Source organism: Tamandua tetradactyla, chromosome 6 (assembly GCF_023851605.1).
Source record: "Tamandua tetradactyla isolate mTamTet1 chromosome 6, mTamTet1.pri, whole genome shotgun sequence".
NCBI classification, from domain to species: Eukaryota; Metazoa; Chordata; class Mammalia; order Pilosa; family Myrmecophagidae; genus Tamandua; species Tamandua tetradactyla.
In genome coordinates, this window is record NC_135332.1 from 107,554,026 (window position 1) to 107,577,787 (window position 23,762).

Genomic DNA, 23,762 nt, shown 5'->3' on the forward strand with positions numbered 1-23,762 from the left:
GGTGCCACAAAAGGTCAGAAGGACAATGCCAATATTTTGGACATGAATTTGATTTGGTCCTTAGGTCAGTTTTTCCTAAAGTATGCATTGCTAAATATATATATATATATATAAATACGGTTTCCATTATGAAATTTTAGCAAACTAGAAAGTGCTGCATATGCTAGGAAATTCACAATGCACAATTTTACATAGTGAAAGCTCTCAGTAATTAACATTGTTTCTTACAGCATTCTTTAAATATAATTGACTGTGGAGCTCCCTTTTCTGATAGCACCCCAGATGTATGTACTCTAAGGAACACATTTTGGGAAATGCTAATCTCATTTGTTCATACCGCTGCATTATTGAATCATAGAAAGATGCTAGAACTGATAGAATCAAGGTCAGGATTTGCTCCACTGAGCCAATATTTCTTTAGGACCGAGTGTTCGCTACAAGTGTTGTGTTGAGAAGCACTTGCACTGCATTTTTAGAAGTTGGAAGTCTTTATTTGTGAAAATTTCATTTTAAAATAAAATCTCATTCTACCTGATAGTACAGAAAGGGTTTTCTTTTCTTTTTTTCCTCTCCACAATGTCCCAAAGTATGAAGACAGCCTGATCACACCCTAGTGTATTTCAAAATCTCTGTTTGTTTTTGCATATTTCTCTGTACATGGAATTCAAAGCATACATTCTAGCTGTGAGGCATGAAGTATTTTGTACAAAGTTGAGCATGTTATTACACCAAAGGTGTAGTGAATATTGGCAGAACGAATATTTTATGGTTTAAAAATTACTGACATTTGAAGCTATGGGGTCTTCCTTTTAAATGTTCACTTTTCTTGATTTTCACACATGGCTCTCCTACTACAAACTTCTGTATTTATTTTGAACGATCTAAAGTTAATACCCAGTTACATACTTGTGCTGGTTTAAAAGGATGTATGCCCCCTAGAAAAGCTATGTTTTCATCAAAATCCCATTTCATAAAGGTAGAATAATTCCTATTCAAAGCCAAATGACCTGTCATCACGTCTTTCTTCCAAAGAGTACTCTATGAATCTAATGGAAACACTTCTGCACAAACTAGATTCTGGATACCAGTGTGTGGAAATGCTTCTGCTGCACTTTTAGAGTTTGCCTACATTTTTGGACTCTCAATAAGGAATTAAAAAGGAAGTGCATGACCTTTGCAGCGAGCAGAGCCTCAGCTTTTGCTATATATTCCCTTTGAAAAACCGATGTGGTCCTTGATTGAAAACGAAATCCAGAACCTTGGGAATCTGTGGATCCCAGTACACCTCAAAAGCTTATGACAATCAATCAAACTTGAAAGCCCATTGAAGAATTGCAGAGGGTCTGAAGCGCTACTGTATGTTTGAAACTATAATCAGATCATCTCCCTGGATGATGTGATTTAGTCGAGTGGTTGTTAAACTGGATTAGGGCATTACATGTCTCCACCCATTTGGGTGGGTCTTGATTGGTTTATTGGAGTTCTATAAAAGAGGAAACATTTTGGAGAAGGGAGATTCACAGAGCAGAGAATGCTGCAGCACACAAAGCAGAGTCCACCAACCAGAAACCTTTGGAGATGAAGAAGGAAAATGCCTCCCGGGGAGTTTCATGAAACCAGAAGCCAGGAGAGAAAGCTAGCAGATGAGGCCATGTCCGCCATGTGTCCTTCCAGCTGAGATAGAACCCCTGACTGTATTCGCCATGTGCCTTCTCACTTGAGAGAGAAACCCTGAACTTCGTCGGCCTTCTGGAACCAAGGTATCTTTCCCTGGATGGATGTCTTAGATTGGACATTTCTATAGACTTGTTTTAATTGGGACATTTTCTCAGCCTTAGAACTGTAAACTAGCAACTCATTAAATTCCCCCTTCTAAAAGCGCATTCAGTTTCTGGTATATTGCATTCCAGCAGCTAGCAAGCTAGAACAATACCATATATATTATTTCATGCATTCCACATTTTACCACTACCACCTAGTCTCTCCATTTGTCAAAGTTCTACTCAAACTTGAGGGCCAGTATCAAGTCCTTTGTCTTTCCTGAGGACTTCTTAAATTCTTTCCATTAGAATTGATCTCTCTTCTGTGGGTTTCCACTGCATTTGTCTCAGAATTCCTGTTATTATGACACGGCTATATCTTTCATTAAATCCTGAGACTGTGTGGTCCTAAAGGATATACTGTATATTTTGTAGCCCCATTGTACTTTACATACTGTATGGAAAAAGTTGACAAGTAATAAATAGTTATAGAGCTGTATATAAATATCATAAGAAGATGCTGTACATAGTTTCTTATTTTCACAAATGAACTCTAATTTGTCTATGAGCATGTACCTTATTTTGTAATCTCTTTGAGCCCAATAGTAGTTGGGGTCCTAAGAAATAAAGAACTACTGGGTGGTTTATTTATCTGGTTTTTATTTAATTATTTAGCATTAAAAATAATCAAAAGAGAAATGACCAAAACCAGAAGAGAGGGTCAATAATCAAAAAAGGTGCACAAAACCCGAGTTATTAAAGGTAGTTAAATATTTAGGTTTCCTTTCCCAACAGGGAGTCCTACATCAAAGGGAAGTTTGCCTTCTTTCTGCCTCTATACCACCCTGGGAGAAGAATAGAGGCCACCAACCTTTTCTTACCCAACCTCACATCTCCACCAAGCATCTCTGCTTTTAGTCCATATGGAGTCATTTCATGGTTCCCTTTGCTGAATTTTATGTCAGTCACACCAAGAAACCTCAGACACAGGCTACCCTGTGTGTCTGAAACTGCTTCACAAGGCCCTGTGATCCCCTTTCTTTCTCCTTCTCTCAACACCTCAACTACTCTAACTCTTCCACTGGAAACTCCTGTCACTTGCGGTTCAGCAATCAGCAAAATCCCCCCATAGCTCCTCCCTCTTCTCTGAGTTTCCCTTCACCTTCTTATTCCCTGAGGACTGACCCTGTGGCCCTGTCTTCCCAGTGGGGCTAATGTTGTCCCCAGCATCTCTCCTACCACTGACCTTGGGATGTGCCCTTGCTCCTTCTTGCTACATTCTGACCATTTTTTCCTCCTTGCTCCCCGAAAATACCAGCTTTAAATCTCTTCAGACTATAGTTGTTATCTATCAACTTTTTCTTCCTTCAAAGATGTTAGCTACTAAAGCATGTTACTCTCACCAGGACTATTTCTCTCCTAATTCTTGGCAATTTTAGTATCTATAAGGATGATCCCTCCAATATTCTGGCCTCCCAGTTTCTTAAACACTTCTTTGATGACATTGTTCTCTGCCAGATGTCAGCCCCTCACTCCATGTTTACTCACTAAACTGTTTTCCAATACTTCCATCGTCTCCATAATCTCAATTTTAAGCTTTCTGTTTTCTGACCTCTGCTTTCTATATTCCCAGCCCATTCTCAACATGTCATTGACTGGATTCTCACCATGTCATTGACTCCAAAAATTTTTCAGTTTAACTGGCCCTGCAACTCATGGATCACACTGTTTTCACATAGCCCTTCACTCCTCTCATTGCCTCACTTCCCCTCCATTCAGCGTTTGAAGATGTGAATCTAAATTCACATCTAAGAGACTCAAAAAAGGCTCTTATTGCTGGCCAGTAATCACATTCTGTTTTCCAAGTCCATCCACTCTCCCGCCTTCCTTGATGATAAATTCATACTTTTCTTCTCTCAAAGCTTCAACAACCCTACTGCCTCATACTCAACATTTGTCCTTACTCCTTATTTCACTGCTAAAAGAGAAAAATTCCGAATTTTCATCACTATATCCACCCTCTCCCTATATTTGTGCCCTCAATTCTGTCTGTTACTCAATTTCCTGTTACTACGCATAAGCTGTCGGTGTCCCCAAATCAAACAGCTTCACCTTGGATTAGATTTTTATTTCTCTTGCCTTCCCAAGAACATTGTTCCACCACTTCTCCCATTTTTCATATTATCAATATTTCTTTCTTTACTGGATCATTCCCATCAACATACAAGAATTCAGCGCTTCACCTCTCTTCAAAGAACACCTACTTAACTCCATTTCTCTATCACCCTAAACAGAAACATTCTTCGAAATATTTTCACACAACTGTCACCAGTTGCTCTCTTTCCCTTCTCTCTTGAACCCAGTCCAATGATACTTTTAACTCCAACCCTCTCTGAAACTCCATATTGCTAAATTGGTCTACATACCTGATCTTTCCTTGAAAGATTTTTTTCACTTGGCTTTTGGACTCCAAGCTCACCTCCCAACTCATGGTCACTTCTTTTCTTCATTACCTCAATCACTTAACATTGGAATAGACCAAGACTCACTTCTTGGTTCTTTATCTTCTTCTGTCTGAGCTTAGACTATACCTGATCCTAACCTATTTTATGATTTGAGTACCATTTATACCCTGAAAACTGCCAAATTGTTATTTCAAGTCCAGACTCTCATATTCAAACTGCCTACAAATTCCCTCTTGGAATCTAATCCTGCTCTTAAGATGCCAATCTAAAACTACACATGGTGAATACAAACTCCTGACTGCCTTCTACCCCCAAACATGTTTTCTCCACAGTCTTTTTCATATAAATTGAGGGCGACCCAATATATTAGTCACTCCATCCAAAATCCTTGGAGTTATCCTTGCTTTATTGTTTTCTCTTCCTTGTACCACCAATCCCATCAGTGTTATTTCCCCAATATATCCAATTCTTGCCATCTACAATGCTGCTATCATTTCTTACTTCAGTTTTTCCAAATAGCTTTTTAATAGGCCTTCCAAGTTCCCAAAGTCTACTTTCAACACAGCAGCAAACTAACCTTGTTAAAATACATTACATTGTGTCACTCCTCTACTCAAAATCATTCCATGAATTACCACCTCACTAAAAGTAAAAGCCACAGTCTCAATATGGTTTAGATCTTTGCCCCTCACCCCATGACCTTCTTCTCTCACCTGATCATCTAACCCCCCTCTTCTGCTTCAGCATCCAGACTCCTTAACTGTTTCTCCTACCCAATAGGCTGCCCTGCCCCAAAGCTTTGCCAGCAATCTTTGCCCTGCCTGGAACACCTGTCATTCAGATACCCACTTGCCTGCTCTTCAGATTTTTTTCAAATATTCTGTAACTTTGGCCATCCTATTTAATATTGTAACCTTCCTCAGAGCACCCTTTTCAGTTCCCCACAATGTATTTCTCTACAGCAGTCAGCACGTTCTAACATATATCATTTATTAGCTTATTGTGTGTACTAACTTTCCTCCACCTACAATGTAAGCCTAAGTGAGTAGAATCTGTGCCTGTTTTGTTTAGTGCCATTGCATGTAGTAGACACCCAACACAGAATTAACAGAAATGTATTTTTTCAAACTTTAGATGGGTATTTCTACAAATTTAAAACACGTTTGACAATGAGAATCTTGTTGTGATAATATCTATAATAGAAAATGATGGTCAAGATGGTGTTACAATTTATTTTATTGATAAAAATGTAGTTCTAATAGGAATGAATTGAGGATATTTATCTTAGATTTTACTCACAGTTCTGGCAGTAGAAGTCATGCAACCTTTGAACTTCAGCTTTCTCTTTTGAAATATAGGAGTAGTAAAAGAATGAATTTCACAGGATAATTGTGAGAGCAAAATGACACAATGAATTGATGTATATTTTCAGGTTTACCAGGCAATGTTTAAAGTATAGATGTGAAAGCCCTTCTTAAATGTGGAAAATCCAATGTAAATTTAAGGAAATGCTAGTTTTAATAGAACAAAAAGTTTTCTGTGGAGTGATTTCAATAGGCGGTATAAGTTAAAAAATAATTAAGAGAGGTTTCCAGGTAAGATGGCTGAGTAGGACACTTCAAAACTCAGTTCATCCTCAAGAGCAGCCAGAAAACATCTGAAACAACTTTTGGGTGTCTCCAGAGACCAGAAGAGCAGTGTACACCATCCAGGGAGGAACAGAAGGAAGAGACTCATAAACTGTGGTGAACAGCAGTGAGTAAAGCTTTCTACACTGTGGAGGCTGGTGCCAATCCCCCACCTTCACAGCAGGCTTCCCTGGGATCCAGCCTCTGACTGAAAATAAAAGACCTCTTCCCCAAGAACAGAGGGAGACCCAGCTGAGCACTGAACACAGTCTTGATTAGTAAAGTTGGTATGCTGGGTCCCAGATCTGAGGACAGCTACTGTTTCAACCCACTCAGCAGAAAAAGCAGATGGCAGCCTCTGTTTCAACAATGCCCCTCATGAGGGTAGAAGTAGGAATGATTTAGAGACACAGTGCTTTGGAAAATAGTTGTTTCAGAGCTGACAGAGACAGATGTTTGGACATGCTTGGAGTGCCAACAGAGAAAGCAAATGCCTAGACATGGGCAGGGCCCAGCAGATGTCACCATGTGCCTTTCAATGAGATGCTAAGGAATCCAGAACCTGGAGAGATCCAAGGAAAGCCAAGAGATGAAGCCCAGTCCTAGAGAAGCCAAGTGAGCAACCTGCACAGGAAACGGGTTGATAACAATGGAGCCCAGGAACAAAGGACCAGCAGATGCCAGCCACAGGTCTTCCCAGCTAACAGAGGTATTCCAGATGGCATCAGCCTTCTTGAGTAAAAGGGCAACCTCTTGTTGGTGCTTTAATTTGGACCTTTTTATGGCCTTCGAGCTGTAAACTTGTAACCTAATAAATTCCCTGTATAAAAGCTGGTCCTTTTCTGATATATTGCATTCTGGCAGCTTTAGGAAACCAAGACAACCTATAAAAGGAACAAAGTAAAAAAGTAAGTACTGCCTATGCAATAATATCATTGAATGTTAATGGATTGAACTCCCCAATCAAAAGAATGGATTAAAAAAGTGTGATCCATCTAAGCGCTGTCTACAAAAGTTTCACCTCAAATCCAAAGACACAAAAAGGTGGAAAATGAAAGATTGAAAAAGATATTCCACACAAACAGTAGCAAAAAGATCAGGGGTAGCTGTGTTAATATCAGACAAAATAGACTTTAAATGCACAATTGTTATGAGACAAAGAAGAGCACTATACGTTAATAAAAGGGGCCATCCAACCAGAAGAAATAACAATCATAAATATTTATGCACCTAATCAGGGTGCCCAAAATACCTTATGCAAACATATGCAAAACTGAAGGGAGAAATGAACATTTCTACAATAATATTTGGAGATTTCAATATACCATTCATATCAATAAACAGAACATCAAGATAGAGTATTGTTCTAGTTTGCTAGCTGCTAGAATGCAATATACCAGAAACAGAACAGCTTTTAAAAAGAGGAATTTAATAATTTGCTAGTTTATTGTTCTAAGGCTGAGAAAATGTCCCAATTAAAACAAGTCTATAGAAATGTCCAATCAAAGGCATCCATCCAGGGAAAGATACCTTGGTTCAAGAAAGCCGATGAAGTTCAGGGTTTCTCTCTCAAGTGGAATGGCACATGACAAGCACAGTCAGGGCTTCTCTCTCATCTGGAAGGGCACACGGCGAACATGGCATCATCTGCTAGTGTCTTCTCCTGGCTTCCTGTTTCATGAAGCTCCCCAGGAAGCATTTTCCTCCTTCATCTCCAAAGGTCGCTGGCTGGTAGACTCTCTGCTTCATGGTGCTGCAGCATTCTCTGCTCTGTCTGAATCTCTCATCCTCCAAAATGTTTCCTCTTTTATAGGACTCCAGTAAACAATCAAGATCCACCCAAATGGGTGGAGACATGTCGTCACCTAATTCAGTTTAGCAACCACTCTTGGCTAAATCACATCATCCAGGGAGATGATCTGATTACAGTTTCAAACATACAGTATTGAGTAGGGATTATTCTACCTTTATGAAATGGGATTCTGATTAAAACATGGATTTTCTAGGGTGCATACTTCCTTTCAAACTAGCACAAGTATCAATATGGAAATTGAGAACATGAATAATATGATAAATGAACTAAGCTTAATAGACATATACAGAACTTTGCACTCCAAAGCAGAAATGAATAACAGGTGGAAAATCAGAAAATTCACAAATATATGGAGATTAAATTACACATTCAGAAACAATAAACAGATCAAAGAAGAAATTGCAAGAAAAATCAGTAAATATCTAGAGATGAAGGAAAACAAGAGCACATTAAAACTTATGGGATATAGTGAAGGAAGCCTTGAGAAGGAAATTTATATTCCTAAATGCCTTCATTAAAAAGGAAGAAAGTATGAAAATAAAAGACTTACCTGCACACCTAGAGGATCTAGTAAAAGAACAACAAACTTATTCCAAACCAAGCAGAAGGAAATAAATAATAATGATTAGAGACTATATAAATGAAATTGAGACTGAAAAAATGATAGAGGGAATCAACAAAATCAAAACTTGGTTCTTTGAGATAATGAATAAAATTGACAAACTGTTAGTTTAACTGACAAGGAAAAACAGACAGAAGATGTAAACAAAAAAAATAATAAATGAAAGGAAGGAAATTACTACTGAGCCCATAAAAATAGAAGAGCCATAAAAGGATACTATGAACAACGGTATGCCAACAAAATAGACAACTTAGATGATAGACAAATTTCTCAAAACACATGAACAACCTACTCTGACTCTTAGAGAAATATAAAACCTCAGCAGACCAATTTCAAATAAAAAGATGAATCAGTCATCAAAAACCTCCCAACAAAGAAAAACCCAATCCAATGGCTTACCAAGTTAATAATACCAATCATTCCAAGAAGAACCAATGCCAAATCTGCTCAAACTCTTCAAAAAAATTGAAGCAGGAACAGTACCTAACTCATACTTTGAGGCCAACATCATCCTAATATCAAAGCCAGAGAAAGGACACTACAAGAAATAAAAAAAATTAGAGATTAATTTCTCTTATGAATATAGATGCAAAAATTCTCAATAAGTATTTTTTTTTTAAATCAAATCCAGAAGCACATTGAATGAATTATGCACTATGATGAAGTGGGTTTTAGCCAAGGATACCAACTGGGTAAATACTAGAAAATGTTGCTAAGAGAAATTAAAGACCTAAATAAATGGAAGAATATTTAGTGTTTGTGGATTGGAAATTAAATATTGTTAAGATGTCAATTCTAGTCAAATTGATTTACAGATTCAACACAATCCCAATTAAAATTCCGATGTCCTGGGGGTGTGAGGGTAGTTCAGTGGCAGAATTCTCACATGCCATGTGGGAGATCTGGGTTTGATTCCTGGTCCATGCACGTCGCAAACAAACAAAGAAATCAACAAAATCAAACAAACGAATAAAAAAATGCAACAAATGGTGCTGTCATAACAGGCTACTTACATGGAAAAAGAATGAAATGTGGCCCCATCATATAGCCGACAGAATATATATATAAAATTTCAATGGCCTACTTTGCAGAAATGGAAAAGCCAGTTTTCAAATTTATTTGGAAGGTTAAGGGGTCCTAAATAGCCAAACACATCTTAAAAAAATAAAAAAAAAAAAGTTGGAGGATTCACACTTCCTGACTTTAATGCATATGATAAAGTTACAGTGCTCCAAATAGAATGTTACTGGCATACAGATTGATATATTGACCAATGAAATTGAATTAAGACTTCAGAAGTTGACCTTCACATCAATGGCCCATTGATTTTTGACAAGCCTGCCAAGTCCCCTCAATTGGGACAGAACAATCTCGTCAACTAATGATGCTGAAAGAACAGGATACATAAGCAAAAGAATGAAGAGTACCACTATGACACAACTTATACAAATGCTAGCTCAAAGTGGATCAAAGACATAAATATAAAAGCCAGGACCATAAAACTAGAGGAAAATTGTAGGGAAGCATCTTCAAGATCTTATCACAGGCAATGATTTTTCAGACTTTGCACCCAAAGCACAAGCAATGAAAAAAAAATACATAAATGGGACCTCCTCAAAATTGAATACTTCTGGAGACATCAATGGCCAGACACATATTGTACACCAGTCTGGAATGGTGGAATGGCTGAGACCCTACACAGAACTGTAAGACTCCCAAGACGCAGAGGCAGTGCCCTTCCCCCATGGACAGGTACACTGGTTCCCAAGGGGAAATGAAACAGACTTTACTAGTAGCAAGAAAAATAGCTCAACCAAGCTCCAATTGTGAAATCAATTAACAAATTCTGACTGCTGAAAATAAGCCCCCAACACAGATAAACCTAGAGTAAGCACTAAAGGAACCATGAGTTTTCACCCCTGCAGAGAGGGAGTATGGCTGAAGGGAAAAAAAAAAGAGGTTTTTTTAGTTGGACAGCACAAATTACTCGGAAAGAGCTGGACACCAAGAAAAGGGAACACATAAAGCCATGTACCAACTCCAGCTCTTGATTGGCAAACCCGGGGAGTTGGGGTCAAGCTCTGAAAAGGCTTATTTGTCTTTCATCTTTTTTTAAATTATTATTCTTAACAGCTCATTAGATAGAACTGCAAGCACTCTTAGGCTTCAGCACTGCTCCAGGCAAGGATGGAATTTAGGCATGTCTGAGAGACAAAGTAAATAGTCAAGTGAATGGGCACAATTCCTTAAAGGGTATATCCTCCCCAGGAAACAGGTTGAGGCCCAGCTCAAGTAATTGTCATCCTTTGGGGAATTCAGGTCCCAGGGACTGGAAAAGAGAAAGAACCTAAGCCTGCCATCTGCTTCAGACTCTGAACCACACCACAAACTGGGGAAAGCTGCTGAAATTAAAGGCAACATATCACTTTACCCTGGTGGGAAGTAGTGGATAGACAAGTGCCACATACCTGGAAGGACAGAAAAATAACAGAGTCTAAAGATTAACAGGAAAGTCTGACAACCTGCTGGGTCTCACCCACAGGGAAACTTACTACTGGCTACTCTCTCCTCCTGAGATATGGGCCTGTCTAGTCTGGAAAAATATGACTGGGGTCAATCATATCTGAGGAGACTCTCTTCAAAAAAAAAAGTCTACATAGGCAGGGCAAGAAACTGAAAAAGTCTGATCAATTAAACAGAACCTATGCTAGAGGTTTAAAATAAGTTGAACTGAATGCCAAAGAACACACGGAGAACAAAGCCATCCAACAAGAAAAACTTGGGTAAAAAAGTAAAAATGACCTCCAGAGTAAACTAATTAAGGAAGTCAAATGCCTAGATGCCAGCAAAAAATAATGCGTCATAGTAGGAAAATCAAAGACATGGCCTAGTCAAAGGAATGAACCACTATTTCAAATGAAATACAGCAGCTGTAACAACTAAATTGGGATGTTTGAACAGAAATGAAAAATCTCATCAAATATCAAATCAATCAGTTGAGGGAAGATATGGCAAAAGAGATGAATGATATAAAGAGAACATAAAGAACTCAACAGTTTGAAAAAAGAATGTGCAGAACTTATGGGAATGAAAGGCACAGTAGAAGAAATGAACAAACAATGGAGACCTGCAACAGCAGATTTGAAGAGACAGAAGCAAAGATTAGTGCTAGAGGACAGGATATCTTAAATCCTACACACAAAAGAAAATATAGGGAAAATAATAGAGAAATATGAGCAGGGTCTCAGGGAATTGCATGACAACATGAAGTGCATGAATATACATGATATGAGTATATGATATGACCAAAAATGAAGAGAAGGGAAAAGGAGCAGAAAGACTAATGAAGGAAATAATCACTGAAAATTTCCCATATCTTATGAAAGACATAAAATTACAGATCCAAGAAGTGCAGCATACCTGAAACAAAATAGATTCAAATAGACATACTCCAATACCCTTACTAATCAGAATGTCAAATGTCAAAAACAAAGAGAATTCTGAAAGCAGCAAGAGAAAGGCAATTCATCCCATACAAGGGAAGCTTGATAAGATTACGTGTGGATTTCTCAGCTGAAATCGGGGAGATTATATTGTTATATATAAGATGTTATATTTAAGATTCTGAAAGAGAAAAACTTCCAACCAAGAATTCTATACCCAGCAAAACTGTTCTTCAGAAACTAGGAGGAAAATATAATATTCTCAGACAAACAGTTACTGAGAGAATTTGTGGCTAAGAGACTAGCTCTATAAGAAATACTAAAGGGAACACTACAGACAGATAGGAAAAAAACAGGTTAGGTTCTGGTGTCAAATTGGCCAAATGATCATGCCCAAATGTCTGTTCAGGTAAGTACTGGCCTGACTGATGCTGCAAGGATACTTCATGGCTGGTTGATAAACTGGAAGGCTGGTTTATTAAATCATCAGTAGTTGATTGCATATGTAGCTGATTACATCTGCCATTAATTCAGGTGAACCCCCACCCCCCCACACAATGAGATAATCCAGCTGAAGGCTTTTAATGGAGAAGAGAGACTTTTTCACTGCTTCTTCAGCCAGCAAGTTTCTCCTGTGGAGTTTGTCCAGACCCTTCATCAGAGCTACAAGCTTCACATCCTGCCCTTTGGATTTGGACTCTTCCAGTACTAAGGTTGCATGAGACAGCTTTACAAATCTCATATTTAAAGATCTCTCCTGTTGGTTCTGTTTCTCTAGAGAACCCTGACTAGCACAATAGGAGAAAAATATCTGGAGAAAAGTGTTCAACTGTAGACTATCAATAAAGGCAAAAAGGGAAAAAATAAGATATGACACATAAAATCCAAAAGACAGGATGGTAGAAGAAAATAATGCCTTTACACTAATAGCATTAAATGTTAATGGATTAAATTCCCCAATCAAAAGGCATAGACTGACAGAATGGCTTTAAAAAGAGGACCCATCTATATGCTGCCTACAGGAGACTCAATTTAGATGCAAGGACAAAGACAGATTGAAAGTAAAAGGTTGGAAAATTATTTCATGCAAACAGCAACCAGAAAAAAAGCAGAGGTAGCTATACGCATATCTGCATACTAGACTTAAAATATAAAACAATTAGAAGAGACAAAGAAGGACACTATGTATTAATAGAAGGAACAATTCAACAGGAAGACATAACAATCATAAATATTTATGCACCAAGCCAGAGTGATCCAAAATGCATGAGACAAACACTGACAACACTGAAGGGAAAGTAGTCACCTCTGCATTGAGGTGAATTGAATTCAATTCCCCACTCTCATGAATGGATAGAACATCTAGACAGAAGATCAACACGGCAACAGAAATTTTGAATAATATGATAAATGAACATGACTTAGCAGACATTTACAGAACATTACATCTCACAACAGCAGGATATGCATTTTTCTCAAATGCTCATGGATTATTCTCAAGGAAAGACCATGTGCTGGGTCACAAAGCAAATCTCAATAAATTTAAAAAGACTGAAATTATACAAAACATTTTCTCAGATCATAATGGAATGAAGTTGGAAATTAATAACAGCAGATGGCCAGATTATTCACAAATATATAGAGGCTAAACAACACACTTTAAACAACCAGTGGGTCAAGGAAGAAATTACAAGAGAAATCAGTAAATACCTCAAGACAAATGAAAATGAAAACACAACGTATCAAAATGTATGGGATGCAGCGGAGGCAGTGCTGAGAGGGAAATTTATTGCCCTAAATACCTATATTAAAAAGAAGAAAGAGCAGAAGTTGAGGAATTGACTGTTCACCTGGAAGAACTAGAGAAAGAACCAAAAACTAACTCCAAAGCAAACAAAAGGAAAGAAAGAATGAAGACCAGAGCAGAAATAACACCTATGTGTATAGAAGCATTATTTATGATTGCTGAAAGAAGGAAACAGCCCAAATGTCCATCAGTGTTTGAGTGGCTAAACAAGCTGTGATATATTAATACAATGGAATATCATGCAGCTGCAAGACAGATTCTAAAGTCATGAAGGATGTAACAATATGGATGAAACTTGAGGACAGTATGCTGAGTGAAATTAGCAAGAAATGAAAAGACAAATACTGTATGGTCTCTGCGGTGGTTAGATTCAGTTGTCAACTTGGCCAGGTGAGGGCACCTAGTTTTGTTGCTGTGAACCTGAGTCAATTGTACGCGAACCTCATCTGTTGCTAATTACATCTGCAGTTGGTTAGGAGGCGTGTCTGCTGCAATGAATGATGTTTGACTTAATTGGCTGGTGCTTAAATGAGAGAGCACAACGTAGCACAGCCTAAGCAGCTCGGCATTCCTCATCTCAGCACTCCCAGCTCAGCCCAGGCCTTTGGAGATGCATAAAGAAGTCACCCCAGGGAAAATTGTTGGAACCCAGGGGCCTGGAGAGAAGGCCAGCAGAGACCATCCTGTGCCTTCCCACGTAAGAAAGAACCTCAGTGGAAAGTTAGCTGCCTTTCCTCTGAAGAACTAACAAAATAAATCCCCTTTTATCAAAAGCCAGTCCATCTCTGGTGTGCTGCATTCTGGCAGCTAGCAAACTAGAACAGTCTCATTAATATGAGCTAACATTAATGAATGAACTTTCTGAGTTAAAGTTAAGAGCACAGCTTATCAGGAGATAGAAAGAGAGTAGAGACTGGGAATTTGGTAATGAAGGAATACAGAATGTGCAAGAGGACTGGTTGTAAAAATTATGAAATGGATAGCATGATACACTCTGATGGCAGTAGAATGATATAAATACATTGAATGAAGTTGAATATGAGTATGGTTAAAGGAGAAGGGCTCGGGGCACATATGACAAGAGAAAGAAAGATAAAGGATAAAGAACGAGATGGTATAACTTAGGAATGCCCAGAGTGGACAATGATGGTGATTAAATGTACAAATATAAGAATGTTTTTGCATGAGGGAGAAAAAATGAATGTCAACATTGCAAGGTGTTGAAAACGTGATGGTATAGAGCAAAAAGTACAATCGATGCAAGCTGTGGTCTATAGTCAACAGTCAGCATTGTAATATGCTTCCACTGAATGAATCAAAGGTATGATGCTAATGCCAAAATTAAATGTCAGCAAACAGGGGGTGTGGGGGAGGGGTATGGAATTCTTCATGAAGGAAATGGAATGTCTTCATATAGATTGTGGTGGTGAAGGCTTAGTTTTGTGATTATACCAGAAACCATTGATTTTTACTTAGGTTGGATTGTATGATGTGGGAATGAAACTTTAGAAATGAACAGGGACAAACAAGTGCTAGAGAAAATGTGGAGAAAGAGATGTACCTATTCACTGTTGAAGGGAAATGAGAGGTGCAGCCCCTCTGGAGGGCAGTGTAGTGTTTCCACAGGAGGCTAAGGGTTTGGTTGCCATACGATCCTGCAACTCCTTTGCTAGGTATATACCTGGGAGGCACTGAGAGTGGGGACATGAATGGACATTGCACACCAGAGTGTATGGTGGCAGTGTTAGTGATTCACAATGAATGGAGGTGGCCTAAGAGTTCAGGACTGAAGAATGGAAGGGGGAACTATGTTGTATATATACAATGGACAAAGAGCAGCTACAAGAAGGAATGAAGTTGTGAGGCATGCAACCAGATGAATGAACCTTAAGGACTGTATGTTGAATGAAATGTCAGAAACCAACAAACAAAGAAACAAATATTATCATGCCTCAATCATATGGACTAGCTACAGTATACAAACATGGATTAAAGCTAAGAGCACAGGTTATCAGGATGGAGCCCAGTGTAAAGGGTCCTAGATTGTAAGCTCTTACAGCAGTCATATATATTCCGGAGTTGCAACTATTATTTCTAAATTCTGAGATACTGAATTACTTGTATATAACTCTCTCACTCAATGAAACTTCAGGTATTTATGTGACACCAGAGACTCAAAATTAGAGCTCTGAAGCTATGAAAGTCGGCATTACCCCATCCAGCAACTATTTAAGTAAAGTTGAAAAAATCATCAGACTTCAATTAGAAGTACGAATTAAGCTGATCTGAATAGAACTAAGGTAAATCAGAATACACAGTAAAGGATGACATGGTACATATTTTAGAACTTCAATTTCTGTTTGAGTCCAAAGGAAGAGATATTTATTTGGTGCAAAATTTATATTTTGTGTAGTACATTATTTAATTCAACTTGTATGGGACAGTTTATTCACACATCACAATTATATGGAATCTTGAATAAGGGATGAGATCTTGTTGGTTTGTATAGGTTAGTGTGATACCCTGATACAACCTAGAATAACTCAGTCAGAGAATAAAAAAGTCCCTTGGGGAACTGGGGAGAAAGGAGTAAAAATTAAACTTCCCCATCAAGGGAATTCCTGATATTCTTATAAACAGCGGAGACAACCAATTCAATAGGCTGAGCCCTTGATCTTTGGTTCACCCCTATGAAACTTATGCATGCAAAAGAGAAGTGAAGCCTACTTACAATTATGCCTTAGTCATTCCAGAGATCCTCTTTCGTTGTTCAGCTGTGATCTTTCTCTCTAAGTAAACTTGCTGCATGGGACATGACTCCCAGGGGTTTAAATCACCCTGGCAAAATTGGACCTGACCCACAGGGATGAGCTGGGACCCAGCATCATGGGACCAAGAAAGCCTTCTTGACTAAAAGGGAGAAAAGAAATGAAACCAAATAATGATTAGGTGGCTGAGGGATTTCAGAGGTTGAGAGGTTATCCTGGAGGTTATTCTTATGCATTATATAGATATCCCTTTTTATTTATGGTGTATTGGAGTGGCTGGAGGGAAGTACCTGAAACTGTTGAGCTATATTCCAGTAGCTTTGGTTCTTGTAGACAATTATATAACTATATAACTTTTACAATGTGACCGTGTGATTGTGAAAGCCTTGTGTCTGATGCCGCCTTTATCCAGAGTATAGGAAGATGAGTTGAAAATAAGGACAAAAATAAATAATAGGGGAAATAAGGGTCAAAAAAATATTTGGGTAGATTGAAATACTTATGGTCAATGAGAGAGAGGGGGTTTTTTAGTCTGCCAAAGCTGCCAGAATGCAACACACCAGAGATGGATTGGCTTTTAACAAAAGGGGATTTATTTAGTTAAAAACATATAGTTCATCAGAGGAAAGGCAGCTAATTTTCAACTGAGGCTCTTTCTTACATGGGAAAGCACAGGGCCATCTCTGCTGGTCTTCTCTCCAGGCCTCTGAGTTCTAACAACTTTCTCTGGGGTGATTCCTTTCTGCATTTCCAAAGGCCTGGGCTGAGCTGTGAGTGCTGAGATGAGGTATCCTGAGCTGCTTGGGCTATGTACATTGAGCGCTCTCATTTAAGCATCCAGTCAATTAAATCAAACATCAGTCATTGAAGCAGGCATGCCTCCTAGTCGACTGCAGATATAATCATCAACAAATGGGTTTCACATGCCATTGGCTCATGTCCACAGCAACAAAACTAGGCACCTTCACCTGGCCAAGTTGACACCTGAACCTAACTACCACAGAGAGGTAAGGTATATGGGATGTTGTGAGTTTTTTCTTTTTTTTTTCTTTTTCTGGAGTGACACAAATGTCCTAAAAATGATCATAGTGATAAACACATAACTGCGTGATGATATTACAAGCTACTGATTATATACTTTGGATGGACTGTATGTGTGTGAAGATATCTCAATAATCTTTTTAATTGAATACTTTTGTGCTTCATAGGACTTTGCCAAGATAGTGAAGATAGCCTACTCAATGGTAGAAAATATTTGGAAATGACATATATGATAAGGGTTTAATAAAGAAGTCCTACAGCTCAACAATAAAATAACAAATGACCCATTTAAAATTAAGCAAAATACTAAAATAGACATTTTTCCTAATAGAAAATACAAATGGCTAAAAAGTATATGAAAAGATGCTCAACATCACTATCTATTAGGGACATGCAAATCAAAATCATAATGTCCGTTAGAATGACTACCATTAAATAAGACAGAAACTTACAAGTGATGGAGAGGATATGGAGAAGTGGGAACACTCATTCACTGCTGATGGGACTTTATAATGGTGTAGCCGCTATGTAAGACAATTTGGTGGCTCCTCAGGAAGCTAAGTATAGGATTGACATATGATCTGGCAATCCCACTACAGAAGAACTGGAAGCAGGGACATGAACAGACATTTGCTCCTGATGTTCATAGCAACATTATTCACAATTGTCAAAAGATGGAAAAAACCCCAGTACCCATCAACTGATCAATGGATAAACAAAATGTAGAATATACATATGATGGAATATTATTCAGCTGCAGGAAAGAATGAAGTTCTGATGCATGTGATGATTTCAACTCAATATGTTGAGTGAAATAAGCCAGACATGAAAGGCCAAATATTATATGATCTCACTAATATGATCAAGCTACAAAAAGCAAACTCATAGAGTAAAATCAAGAATATAGGCTACCAAGAGAAAGAATGAGGGTAGAGAATGAGAATCAGATGTTTAATTTGTGCAGAATTTTTAGTTAGGTTAATTGTAAATATTTGGCAATGGATAGAGGTAATGATACCATATTATTCTGATTGTGATTAACAGCAATGAATTATGTATATGAATGTGGTTGAAAGGAATAATTTAGGGCCGCATATATCAAGAGAAGGAAAGCTACAGGATAAAGCATGGGACTGTATAACATAGTGAACCTTTTATGGACAATGACTATGGTTTAATAGAACAAATATAAGATACTCTTTCATGAATTAAAACAAATGTACATACCTATTATAGTAGGTGTTAACAATGGAGTGGTATACGGGAAAATAAACCTGATACACATTATGGACTATAGTTAACAGTACATTTTTAATATTCTTTCATTGGTTATAACAAATGTACCAACACCAATGCTCAGAGTCAATAATAAGGTAGTATAAGGTGTATGGGGTTTTTATTTTTGGAGTAATGGAAATGTTCTAAAATTGATTGTAATGATGAATATACAACTCTCTGACTATACTGCAAGCCATGCATTGCACGCTTTGGATGGATTGTATGCAATATGAGTATATCTCAATAAAACTGCTCTTAAATAAGAAACAGGATATTGCAAATACCATTTAAAATCACAAAATGTGTATATATTTTCACTTAAAACTATAAAAGTTGGAATAAAAAGTTTTCTGAAATCCAACAATATTGAACTTCAAACCCTAAAATCCTAAAGAAAACCCTGGGTTCTATCTAAGACTCTATAAACGTTGTACTTACTAAGTTTATTTTTTCAGAAACTTAAAACCTCCAGATTGTTCCTATGGTAGAAAAGCCCTTGTTTTACTTTGTTAAAGCTGCTGGAATACAATATACCAGAAGTAGAATGGCTTTTAAAAAGAGAACTTATTAAGTTGCGAGTTTACAGTTCTGAGGCTATAAAAATGTCCAAACTAAGTCTTCCAGAAAGATATCTTGATTCAAGAAAGGCCGATGGGTCCAGAACATCTCCATCAGCTGAGAAGTTATGTGGTGGACATCTGCTGGGGTCTTTGGCTTCTCTTTTCAAATATCTTTCCCAGGGGCATTTTCTTTCTTCATCTCCAAAGGTCTTTGGCTGTATGGGCTCTTAAGCTTATTCCAAAATGGTTCCCTCTTAAAGGGCTCCAGTAAGCAACCCCACCTTGAATGGGTGGAGACACATGTCCATGGAAACCACCTAATCAGAAGTTACCATGCACAATTAGGTGGGTCACATCTCCATGGAAACAAAAAAAAGATCACACCAAGTAATATTAAATGAGGCTTAAAAAATATGGTTTTTCTGGGGTCTACAACAGTTTTAAACAGGTACAGCCCTGAAACCCAGAGGTACCAGTTTTTCCAAGAACATTAACCAGTTGCATTCCTCTACCCCATAATGTCAAAACCCATTTTCAGAATGGTCATTATCCAAATACCCCTGAAGATTGAGCTATTGATCAAATTAGAGGGAAGAATTGTAGCAGAGAAGTTAGTATTTAACAAATGATTATCACTAGTGAATCATTATATAGATATTTCTTCTTAGTTTCTAGTGTATTAGAACAGCCAAAAGGAAATACCTCACATTGTTGAACTATAACCCAGTAGCTTTGATCTTTGATAATGATTGTACAACTATAGAGCTCTTAACTTGTGACCATGTGATTATAAAAATCATACATAGGATAAAGGGATATACCCTTTATCCTATGTATGATTAGAGGAGTAATAAAATAAAGACATGCATAGGAAGAAAATGTAGAATATAAGGTACTCAGGGGTAGACAGAAGCTAGAGAAGGGGGAGCAGTTACCTAATATATACAGAATTGTTAACAAGGATGAATGTAAATATTTGGGAATGGATAAGGTGATGGTAGCTTGTTCTTGGGATTATAAGAAATAGCAATTATTGTAGGTGAATTTGACTGAAAATGGTTGTTTAAAGTCATGCATATAAACAAGTTCTTGCTTGAACTACTACAAGTGTAAAAAAAATAGGGGGTATATAAAAAATAGAGCTATTGCAAACAATGAACTATAGTTAACAGCAATATTTTAATATTCTTTCAACAACTGTAACAGATTTACTAAACCAGTTTTATGGATAAGCAATAGGAAGGGATAAGGGGTACGGGAGGATTTGGATTTTAGTTTTTATTCTTATTTCTGTTCTGGAATAATGAAAATGTTCTAAAATTGATCGTGGGGATGTTTTCACAACTATTTGATGTTACTGTGAGCCAGTGATTGTAGGCTTTGGATGATTTGTGTGGTGTGTGAGTATATCCCTATAAAATTGGAGAAAAAAAAAAAACTCCATGGGCATTTTTTAAAGGAAAGCTTATTAAGAACATATAGTTACCTGATATTATTCTTCAAAAAGAAAGGTTTTTGAAATGAAATACTATTCTCTTTAGAAAATATTCTGTAAAAGTGAGAACCTAACATGTAAAAAAAAAAAAGTAACTGATTCTGGAGCTGTATTACCCAACAAAATAATTTCATTACATTGGCAACTTTTCTTTATTAAAACTTCAATGTAAACTTAAAATCAACACACATTATTGATGTACAACAAAACAAGTTCATGGAGCTCTTGAACTGAAAAGTCTAAATTTCCTATAGATCCTCCTTATTAAGAAAGCATCAAATTCCTGCCTCAAATATAACAATGGGAAAATCCTCGTAGGATATGAATCCAGCCCATTATTTTTGGACCCCATACTGTTAAAAAACAGACTTCTGATTGTGATGACATGAGGCCATCTCTAGCTCCTTTTCCCACTTTTGTCTTGCTTGGGTCAAACAAAATGGTCATCAGAAGTACATCATCTTTTGAGTTTGTCTGAAAATCAACTCAAGTGAACACATTTCTCTCTTTAACGGTTTATACTACTTATATAACAAAAAAATTACTAGGAAAATGTGAAACAACTCTCTTTTAAGTAACTATTTTAAAATTGACCTTGCTGATCCTTTTCAATTTACAAGAGCATTTTATAAGCCAATGGCATACCTGTCTATGACACTCTTTAATTTACAATTTGCATGGAAAAATGGAAAATGCTTAAGTCTTTACCAAATCAAATGCCAAAAATACTCCCTGTGAAATTCACACCTTGTGAAACTTTCAAGCAACTTTTTAATTTATATAGTATCCAAAGGATCAGTTTTCTTTTCTTACATATCACATTTTATGAGGCTATTAAATCTTTAAAAAATCCATTTGTGAAAGCCACTGGTCATTTTATTAAAGAAAGGGGAAAAGAAATATAGGAAAGGTGATCACCCTTAAATACTTTTATTTTTAATGGCAAACTCACAATTAAAATATTTATTAAAGGAGCCATGGATAAACCAGAAGAAGGGAATTTGAAGAAATGATCAAGTTGTGTGAAAAGAGGATTTCTTTCATTTTTTTGTCTTCTATTTATATTTTAAATACTAACAAGACTTAAAACAGGACAACAATAGTTTGTTCCATTCTGTAGACTTCAAGTGTTTGATCATCTCTAGTATAGTGATACACTATCCCATAGGTGCTCAATAAAAAGTAATTGAATTTAGTAGAATTTTATGGCTTCTTCTTGGAAAATAGCTGTTTGGTTACAGACCATGAAGTGCTATTTCCCTTTAACAAGACTGATTTCCTGCTACTTCCCCATTCTGGTCACTGTGTTGAGAAACACACACACACATACACACACACACACACAACAGTAGTTTGACCAAATGCAGGCATCCTTCTGACTACCCAGCAGGAGTGATAAGTTCTTCCCGCTTGTGTGATAAAGTTGAAAGCTAATGGAATAAATTCAGGAGTCCGCTTCACTGACACTCTTGAAAAGACAATAATAGGCACTGATATTTCTGGAAGCTTATTAACTCTAATGATTAAACCAAGAACAGAATTCAACTATCACTTGATTAGAGAAGAAACATTATATAAATGAATAAATAAAGCAACCCAAAGACAATAGACCCATGTAGATTCTCTTGTACACAGAGCCTCCGCTTCCAGAAGCTCTAATGTGGGTGAAACTGTGGAGATATAGACACCTCCACATAAAACTTCACCATATTTTACAAAATACACTGTTTCCCATGAAGAAGCAATTTTCCATTTTTATGTTTCATTGAGAAGAATTTGAGAGTAAAGGGGCACATGCTTCCTGGGATGGTGCATAGGTTTTGTAAAACCTACACATGTTAGGAGACTTGGGTTCATGACTCTAGGGTCTCCATGACAAGTGGCTTTGAGCAATGACTTAACCTTTCTGAGACAGATTTCTTTTTCTATGAATTAGGAAAGCAGCATTTCAAATGTTCTAAGAAATGATCATGATGATGAATATACAAATATGTGATGATACTGTGAGTTACTGATTATATATCAAGAATGGAATGATCATATGGTAAGAATGTTTGTGTTTGTACATTGTTTGGTTTAATAAATAAGTTTTAAAAAATTAAAGCTCGAAAAAAAAGAAAGCAGCATCTGCCTAGTCACAAGTCATTATGAAGAACAAAGGAAATGACAGGTATAAAAGTACTAAAATCTGAGCACGTATAAGGAGTTTCTAATTTCACTTTAAAACACCGAAGGATAAAGTTTTTATTAACCAACATCCATGATTACTCTAAACCCAATAAAATAAAAGGTGATTTATTTAATTATAAAGAACAATAAGGCAAGGGAACTTGTCTGTTGTTCATTTCTTCCTTTCCAAATTTTGAAGTCCTGAACATTTGTTTCTGTGAGTAAAATATTTAAAATATCAGAAAAATAATAATACTTAACAAAAAGCAATAGGATTTAATGCCACAACCCCCAAAATGAAGAAAAAGGAAAAAAAAAAAACCAGTTAAAAGCAATACCTTCTGTTCATCAACTCATATTTTGTTATCTCCCCGAAAGCACACTGAATGAGCTTATCTTCCATCCTCTGTTTCATTTATGTGGCAGCCATATGCCTTCCTCTGGTCATTGGGCTGGAAATGAAATGACACCTATTCTTTCCAAGTTCAAGACCAGAAGAGCTGGTGCAAGTTCCCTAAACTCCCCTCTTCCTGCATGAGCCTGGAAGCTAATGGGCACAGTGCTATAATATGCTAGTAGCCTGGATCCTTCAGGCATAATTTGGAGTGGAGCTGCTCTAGAGAGCCAATGAACCACAGTACTTGGTCTGCACAAGATGAGAAAACAGCCCCTAAGTGGTAAGCCACTGAGAATGTGGGGTTCCCTTCTTATTGTAGATAATCCTTGCCTATGCTGCTCAATAAGAATTGGTAGTGAAAGTGGGGTGCTGCCTAAAATAAAACTTAAAATATTTGGTAAAGCTAAAATGTGTTTTACCAAAAAAAGTTAGTTGCACTGGAATTTACTGAAGCAATAAGGAGGAAATGGTACAAAAAAAAAGGTGGCAAACTGAGTAAAAGGGCTTAAAGCCAAT